Below are 9,568 nucleotides of genomic sequence, written 5' to 3' on the forward strand. Positions count from 1 at the left end.
AAATGAAACTTCTTAGCCAATTGAGAACCTTGCCTTGGATCCCAATCTCATGGAGCCTGTTAACTAAAAGGCCATGATCTACCTTGTCAAAGGCCTTGGCAAAGTCGACAAAAACTACATCGACTGATTCATGGCTCTCCAGTGCCTCAATGACCTGCTCTAAATGCTCAATCAGTTGGATAACCGTGCTAAAATGTGCTCGGAACCCGTGCTGGCTAGGAGGAAGGACTTCATTGACTTCAAGAATTTCAACAAGTTTGGACTTCATGATCTTCTCAAATACCCTTGCAATATTCGAAGTGAGAGAAATCGGCCTGTAGCTACTGGGGAGCGACTTATCTCCCCCTTTGAAAATTGGAACAACATGAGTTAGCTTCAGAGAAGAGGGGAACTTGACCTGAACCAAGATGCAAGGTATCAAGTACAAGAAAACAGGAGCAAGAACTAGTGAGCATCTCATCAGAAACTGAGATGTCACACCATCAGGACCAGGAGAACTTGAAAGCATCAAGTCCTTGATGGCCGTTAAAGCATCTTAATCTGTAACTATGTGATCATCAAATTGCTCAATGTGACTAACAACATCAATCTCAACAGACTCGTCAATAGAGCAATGGACTGTTGCTCCTAAACTCAGTGGGGTTGAAAACACACTTTAGAACTGATCTTCAAGCATATTAGTAATAGCCTCTACATTGCTGAGGGTTTCCCCATCAACCTCAAAGGGACCAACAAGGTGCTTCATCTTTCTCTTAGAGTTTGCTTAAGAGAAAAATGCCTTCGGATTCAACCTCACTTCCTGAATTACTCTACTTTCCTTTTTCAGCTGATTTGTCTCAATGGAGGCCTTAATTCTACCTTGGATCAACTCCAACTTTCTTTGAAGGCTAGCCACAAGTACTGGATTCAAAAATTGCTCTGGAGCCTTTTTGCTAGTTTGCAACTCTTTTTGGACAAATTCTTCCTATACTTCGGAATTTTAGTGTGCCCCGCCCTGTGGAACACATTCAGAGATTGCTCGAGTGGAACAGACGTCCTCAAAAACTAGAATTATTTTGTCTAAGGCTACATAAATGGATGATTCCTTTTTCAGCATTGAAATAAGATCAAGCTCTCCTAACCTCTCTATAATAAACGGCCAATGCTCATCTTTGAACTTGAACGTAGCCAGACCGACCTTTTTGGCCAGTCTTACTCAAGAGCACGCCGGCTTTTGAGTAATGGTCGACCCTATCTCGAGAACATGATGATATTCTGACAGATTACTAGGTGTCACATGGACATACTGGATCAGATCAGGGTCACGACGACCGAAGTGGGGATTATGACTACAAACTTTGGGCAAAAGAAAGGTTAGAGGAATTGAGGATGAGGTTAGAGGAGAGAGAGGGGAACAATGGGAGGGAAAGAGGGAAGAGGAAAGGAAAAGGATGGGGTAAGTCTGTTGAGAGACTTGACAATTAGGTTGAGACAGCTGCTGTCTCTTCCTCCTAGTGCCCCTGAGATGGGCCTTTGTGCATTTGAAATTTAGGCATACCTTGTGTCTCAATGAACTCATGCACATGAACGGGTGAAAATGCTACATCCCTGTTTGGAACATTCCTTTTCATGGAACTTGAGAAGGCCAAACNGGTTAGAGGAATTGAGGATGAGGTTAGAGGAGAGACAGCTGCTGTCTCTTCCTCCTAGTGCCCCTGAGATGGGCCTTTGTGCATTTGAAATTTAGGCATACCTTGTGTCTCAATGAACTCATGCACATGAACGGGTGAAAATGCTACATCCCTGTTTGGAACATTCCTTTTCATGGAACTTGAGAAGGCCAAACTCTCTAAGTTTGGGACACCATTCTGGTTGAACCAATTTACACCCTTTCCTTGCCTTTTTGCATCTCTGTCGTTTATGGACATCGCAAATTTCGAGAGCATTCTCTACCATGCTCTCTTGGACTACGGAGGGATTTCTATTAAATCAAGAGTGTCAGTGCCTTGCTCTTTCCCGCGACTTGATCATCCACTTTCCAGTTGTTGTACACGTTCCGAGCCATTTCCTTGCCAAGTTTCAAAAGCTTGATCAAGGGAGTAGCTGGACGTTCTGCGCAAGCTAGATCGAGGGTCACATCCAAACGTCCCTGTGTCATGAACGGCAATCATTGTTTGTGGGCTATTTGGAAATAACTAAAGAATTAGGTCTACCAGCCTTAACTTCAAGGAATTTCAATATGCCTACCTGCTCATTTCGTCGAATTGTGTGTTGTTGAAGATGGTGTAAATTTACTTGATCGGTCCTGTACTCTTGGCTGACCAACTACCTAGCCTCAGCTAACATACTCCAACTCGACTACAGGAACAAGCAAAAATCAATGGAATGAGATAAAGCTAATTTTGTACTGAAAATAATTGTTCAGTTATTCAAGTTTAATGGTGATTTTTAGGTTAAATTTGCTTGATTATTGTTTTGCAAGATGTTCTTGCCCTTTGGATTAAGTCTTGTTTACGTCAGCATAAAATTAAATTTTTATGAAGACTCCTCATTAAAAAATATTATTTCCCTTAAAAGGGGCTATTGAAACATCTACTCACCCTGTGCACCAATGGTTTGAGGATGAACACCGAAAACTTGGCCAATTCCCTCTGCCTTTTGTCGGTCTTCGGCAGGCCCTTTGTTTTGATTCTGACCTCAAGATTGCGATTAGTTACATTTTCGAACATTATTTTGGCGACAAACGATGGGAGGGCTACCAATCGCCACTAAGCAAAAGAAGTTAGATCTACGTAGAGGACTAGCTCTCTAGTTAGATCACTTGTAATATGCCCCTATGTGCTTGCTTAACAGTAACTCTTACTGAAAGCTTGGGGGATCAATGTCAAACAAATCATTGAGCGGGGACAAACAGTGACATCCAAGGCAGGCCTAAACTTCCTTGCTACAGGTCTCTTAAAACTATCCTAAAAAAGGACCGAAATCCTTGAATTTTTCCGAAAATCTTCGGCTTTAGATTATTTTATGGTTAAAGTTCTTGAAAAAGTTCTTGCCCAAAAGTGAACGAAAAAGTTGAAAATGAATTTAACTTAAGAAAGTTATCTTTTCGACCCCTAGACATAATTGTTTCATTCAAACGAACTGAGAAAGCAGGTTCTCCCTCGCTTATTTATTTTTAACATGTAAGGAATGTCAGGATGCCCATTTATTTGTGTGAGGTCGGGTTTTTGTGTTCTTTTTTCCGTTCTTTTTGGTTGTATTGCAACCACCTAACCGAATGAACTTGATTTGTGATATGTAGGATGGTATTAATCGGAACATCTATCCCAATGGTTCAATGGAAAGACCAGTACATATTACAAAAACCGGCCACATGTCCCATTCTCTCACCCAGCACCTAATCCAACCGAACTCCTCGTTCAAACATGCATATACGTATATTACAGATCGTAAACATCTTAGGTTAGCCAATCTCAAGACCATTTTTCTTATGTTAATCGCCCCCATAGTTGGAGAACCATTCTGATTAGACAACGCCTATCGAAAAAATATATGGACGATGAGATGGCTAGCTTTGTTGGCACAATGAGGTTCAACCTTCTGATCCAGTGATCTTAGCACCAAAAACAAAGGAAAAAATAACATTCATGTGAATTAAGTGACGGCACTAGATTTGGTTTTATTTGTTATCAATTACTCTCTTTAGGAAATGAAATAAGAATTAGAAAATCGGTTTACAACTTATGCAAAATAAAATACAGTTGAAGCAATCACTTAGGCGATTACTCCTCAAAAAATCATCGATTTGAGGCTACATAGTGACTCAGCAGCTTTGTTGGGAAAACGCAAGGCGAAATCCTGGGTTAACTTTTGTGTCTGCTTCAACCATGTGCTCAAAATTGTCAGACCGGAAGGTGATGTGGAAAGGACGTTGTCTTGCTGGAAAAGAGAATATTTGTGTTAATCGCAGTTTACCCATTTGGGCGAACATTTGTAAGATTGCGCTCATGAATTGGTAATAACTACCAATAATTAGTGAGATCAAACAAGTTTTCAGACTCAAGAGCCCAATTTTTTAGACCTCGATCGCACACCAGTTTTGGGTCGCCCCGATCTCGGAGTCAGTTTTGCTTGAACGCAGCCCAGAATCATCGTGTACCCTTCTCCTAGACTGGAAGCAAGCAAGTTCAATGCTCTAAAACCAAAATGATCGAAAGGTTTCGACAAAGAACGGGAGACTTATAGCTCAATCCCGCGAAAAAATGCTTTTCAAACGCCAAACTCGTTCCCAGATCAAGGCCGAACGTCGATCTCAATGACAATCAAACGAGGTAGCCCTCCATCGATCTTTTCTGAGGACCAACTTCAGACACTATGCTTCCATGTAACTTTAGAAGTTGCATTTCATTTGGTTGTAATTGCAAGATACATAAGCGTCATTTTCGAATAAGCTGGGGCACAATGAATAAGAGGCTGCTGCTTTTTGGGACCTTTTTAGGTTACAAAAAAATAGTCACGCTCCACCTAATGATGTTCAAACTTGAAACATCTCAACTTTATTCACGCAACTTTCCCCTTTAATCGCTTCCTCTCCCTCTTTTTTTGACGCACGTTAACGTTGCTTTAAGAGGCAAATTGTTAAAAAAACAGGGAAAAGTTTATTCCGTCCTAAGATCAAAGAGGAAGCAACTTCTAGGGAGTCGGATGAGAGCTAGCCAGGCGGACTAGTTTTCAGAGCCAATGAATGTAAGCTGGTCGGCTGCTAGGGTATAGTTTCTGATTGTAGAGGCGCTGCTTTCCATCAGCTAGAGTTGCCCTGTCCACTGGTTACCGATTCAGCTGCAGTAAAAAAANCATGAATGGTAAAATTATTCAACAAGTACAATTTTCGTTATCAGCTAGAGTTGCCCTGTCCACTGGTTACCGATTCAGCTGCAGTAAAAAAACACAACAAACTCGATTTTTACTCTTCTATGTTACTTCTTCTGTGCTACGATCATGATGATCGGGAATGGCCAGCCTTTCTTGAAAAACGGTGGTTAGGTTTCATTCTTACTCCCATGTGAGTACTTTCTGAACTTTGAGATTCATGGTATAGCACTGGCGCTCAATGGAAAATATCGTGAATAGTAAAATTGGTCAACAAGTACAATTTTCATCATTTGTTTTCAAATTTGCGCTTTTCAAGACCAAGGAAATTCATTTCTTCCACACCGTTATGTCCGTTTAGGAGGAAAACGACATTTTGACCGAGATCAATCGAGGTTGGACGTTTAGAAAAATATTATTTCGTAAGTAAGATTGAGCTAGAAAACAGTGAATATTCCGAGAGTAAACGATGTTAAAAAATGTAAAAAGACAATGGAAATCATGACATCCAGTTTAAAGGCATAATTTTCAGATGCTCCACTGACGTCTCATATTTTATGGACTTTTTACAAATTGGTTCAATTGAGTATTGATGGAACATCTTCCTGGATGTATGCGGCTAAGTGCTGATGTAATAAGTCACTGACTTTCCTATGAGTCGTCAACAATCACACTTAGTAAGCGAGTAGATTGAGACATGGACATTTCGGATGAGAGAGACGCCCAAGTTCTGTCGCAGTCCCTTCCTGGATCTTGCATTTGAAAAACCAAATTCTATTAATTCGTACTAACTTCGGTCCTAAGACTCAATTTTTACGTTTAAAAAATTGGACTATGTTTGCCAGAAAATTTGGAAAGCAAAGACACCAGCCGATTCCAACGGATTGTTACAAGGTAATTTCGTGCAGAAGGCAACCCTGGTTTGACAAAAGAAAAGTCCTGGTTACTTTTTGTGCCTAACTAATGGTTTCCAACATGCCACAATTGATGTCATTTTATTGGTAACCCTAATCGCATCCTCTCGTGATTATATATTCAATTTCTATGGTGCCAGATGTGGTGGTTTTCCGAAAACTCTGACGGGAAATGATTGGCTTGGCGGACATTTGCCTTAAAAACGGCAGGATTTGGCAGACTAGACGTTTGAAAAGGACAACTTGTGTGGTTTTTTTTTCGGACCATGAGGTGCTAGCAGTTTCCCTTGCAAGTCGATTACAGCTGAATTCTTGGATGATTACCCCTCTCGTCTCACAGTGAGACGACTGACACCGTGGTTGTAAAAGCATTTTGAAAGCTGTTAGAAATGTCCAAACAAATTTTGGCATTTTTTTTGGCAAATGAGCGATTAAACTGCGCTAGAAGTTAACTTATCAATCAGATCAAAAGCACTCTTCATGATTTTGTGAGGTAGAAAACTGGACAAGATAGATTCGAATCTTTTTCTCAAAACTGTGTAAGCTCTTTGACCATCCTGATGAGGGGGGTGAGACGAGAGGAGAAGGGATGATCTTATCCAAGAAGCCAGCTTGAGTCATCGTGTATTCAATGCCTGAAGATCAAATATTGCAGTAATATCAAAATTGCCGCAAGACACAAGGTTGTCTTGTATGCTGATTGACCGTTTCCGATACTTTTTGTAAATAGTAGCGTGTTACTATTACCGTTACTTTTGCAGAAAAGAGGGCCTAGAACTGTAAACGAAATCATTTATTGGGATTTTTTAACGTTCAGTAGTAAATATGACGTGAAACAAATGACTCCTGTGATTATTCTTTTGATCCCATCAGTGGCAAGTAAGTCATGGGGTAGGAAACCTTTAGGCAGTATTCTTTCCCTCCTTTATGAATGAAGAAAGTAACAAACTTGACAGATTGTCCAATTTCAAATTCACAAATGGAAAACTCATTGCCATGTTCACGACATTTCGTGATAATAGCAGTCAACTGATTGAGGAATTAGGGTAAGGTAACAACTTGAACACAAGTGTCATCAAGTATTTTGGAATCCATTTCTTTCCTTTCAGTTCTTCAAAGGCTAGGTCTGTGCGAGGATTGAAAACGTCATTGCTGCCCCTCCACCTCATGTGAGCCACAAGTGGTAGTAGATATTTGCCATCTTGTAAGGGAAATGCGCAAGGAAATGACGACTCTTTGTCCATTGGGATCTGGAAATAACTGTGGACGGCATTGAGTTTGCCGATCCAATTTGGTGCATTAGGTCAGGTACGGACAAGAACAGGTGTACAGATTGATTAGTGGCTTGATTAATCTTCCCATAATCAACAACAAGCCTAAATTTGACATTTGATGACAAACACAAGTAAAAGCTTAAGAATACACTCTGAGATGCCTGATGAAGATTTGAACAAAGTATTTTTGCTGAGCAACTTATTGTTGATATATCCTAACACCATAAATGGACCACTAACTCTTTTGAGAGACCTTTCAAATCCTAAAAGAGTAAAATTATAAACACTTTTNCAGTGGGATCTGGAAGTAACTGTGGACGGCATTGAGTTTGCCGAACCAATGGCTTTCTGGCAGAATTTGGTGCATTAGGTCAGGTACGGACAAGAACAGGTGTACGAGGTTGTTTAGTACTGGCTTGATTAATCTTCCTATAATCAACGACAAGCCTAAATTTGGCATTTGATTTAGGTACAGAGTGGGCTGGACTCTGGACAACGGATCATCATCCCAGCCCAGATAAGCTCTTGACAAAGTTCGGAGGCGGGGATCCTCATGATGAAAAGAAACGCTACGTGCAGTTGTCACTTGATAAGGTTTCAAAGCGTTATTTTCATGGAATTCAAAGTTCATAGGACCTCTGATCATGGAGCGGCGAATTCTCCCGTTGTTGCTGTGAACGGTCCCCTACATTCTTGAAATGGCCCTCTCCATTTGATGATATGATCAGCGGAGAGCGACTTCTTTTCAATATTGTTGGCTTTCACAACGGTAATAGTCTTTTTCATTCTCCTCTGACTCCCCTCCTTGTGGACGAACAAACGTAAAAGCATAAGAATACACTCCAAGATGCCTGATAAGATTTGAACAAGGTATTTTTTGCTGAGCAACTTATTGTTTATACATCCTAACACCATAAATGGACCACTAACTCTTCTGAGAGACCTTTCAAATCCTAAAAGAGTAAAATCATAAACACTTTTTTAACCTCTTAATTGAAATAAACCAGGAACTATATATTGTATACTTGTGGCATACCAGCGACATTTTCATGATCATCTTTTTCCATTACATTATCAAAAAACTAAATTTAAGTCTGGAGAAAGTGATGTTTCTGAAGTTAGTCATTAAGAACTTGTGAAAAAATGGTTTTCGTAGTTCTGTTTTGTTATAAATGATGATGGCAAAAGTCGTAATGTGTTATCAACCGCACAGTACACAACTTCCTGTTTAGTTCTTATGTACATGTCATAATTGTTCGGAATTCTACCCATTGAGGATTTCAAAGGTCTCCCAGATGAGTTCTTAGCTTATTCATTGAATCACAATACTTCAGCAATAAATTGTTCATCTATTAGTAATCCCTTATACAATCTGGCATCTTAGAGCGTGTTCTCTCCTTTCTACTTTTGTTTCTTTGTATCTACTCGTTCATATACGAAGCAAAGGGCGCTGTCTCCCTCAACGAAAAGGACTATGGAGGCGAAATCGGTCATGCAGACGGTCATGTGGACGGCGGGAAAGTCAGGTGGAATGATGCGTTATCATATGCGATGAAGTGTTATCAGATCCTCTTACCAATCAGGGCAGGTACGATGTCGGGGGACATGGTCACGGATTGGGCCATCCTCTACTGGGCAATTGATGTCAAAATCGCCCAAATTTCGGAGGGTTGTGCTATATGTAGTGGGTCTCTCTCAACACGAAAAACGTTTTGCCCTTTTTATCTTACTTATCTGTTTGTTTTCAGATGCTTAATTTTTCTAAACTTTGACTCTTGTTTTGAATTCCATTGATCATATTACTTACTGCAAATAGTTGTGTTTTCTCCTAAGGCAACATTAGTTGCCAGCTTCTCTCCGCAGATTTGAGATGCCGTGGCTGGTTCTGTCATTCCAAATTTCAAGGCTCCAGGTATGATAACACAATCGTAACCATTGGACTGCATGCCATCAGCTCCATAGGCGCAACACATTGATAACTAAAACGTGTAGCAGAATAGCGTTGGGTAGTTTTTCAACATTTGCTTTTTTCACTTGCTTCGTACTTTGCATCTGGGGAATTCAACTTTAAAACATCAGGCAGGGCCTATAATTGTCCTTCCCCAGACGGGAAATTACAGATGTGGCAGTGCCATGGGCTAATTGCAACGAGTATAAATTCAATCAACAAACAATGGTGAATTTCAGAGTGAGTAAGAGATAGTATCTAGTGAAGTGTCATCAAGTATTGAAAACATGACTTTGCAAAATAAGGTTACCAAAAACATCGATTCTAATCTTGACTTATGATTAGTCTTGGTCGAGGGCCTATAATTGTCCTTCCCCAGACGGGAAATTACAGATGTGGCAGTGCCATGGGCTAATTGCAACGAGTATAAATTCAATCAACAAACAATGGTGAATTTCAGAGTGAGTAAGAGATAGTATCTAGTGAAGTGTCATCAAGTATTGAAAACATGACTTTGCAAAATAAGGTTACCAAAAACATCGATTCTAATCTTGACTTATGATTAGTCTTGGTCGAGGTAGGTA

The 9,568-nt window shown here is 40.2% G+C and overlaps 1 long non-coding RNA gene across 1 annotated transcript in view; it reads right to left on the reverse strand.

The window, feature by feature from the left end:
- Positions 1–3,639: 3,639 nt before the first annotated feature.
- The window catches only part of LOC131879612 (uncharacterized), a 14,186-nt gene continuing 8,257 nt past the window's right edge, over positions 3,640–9,568 (reverse strand). Inside the window, exons 2-3 of the long non-coding RNA XR_009373170.1 lie at positions 8,844–9,015; positions 3,640–3,918 (exon numbers count right to left, since the gene is read on the reverse strand). This is a non-coding gene — a long non-coding RNA (uncharacterized LOC131879612). The remainder of the gene's footprint in view (positions 3,919–8,843; positions 9,016–9,568) is intronic.

This window comes from Tigriopus californicus, chromosome 4 (genome assembly GCF_007210705.1).
Source record: "Tigriopus californicus strain San Diego chromosome 4, Tcal_SD_v2.1, whole genome shotgun sequence".
NCBI classification, from domain to species: Eukaryota; Metazoa; Arthropoda; class Copepoda; order Harpacticoida; family Harpacticidae; genus Tigriopus; species Tigriopus californicus.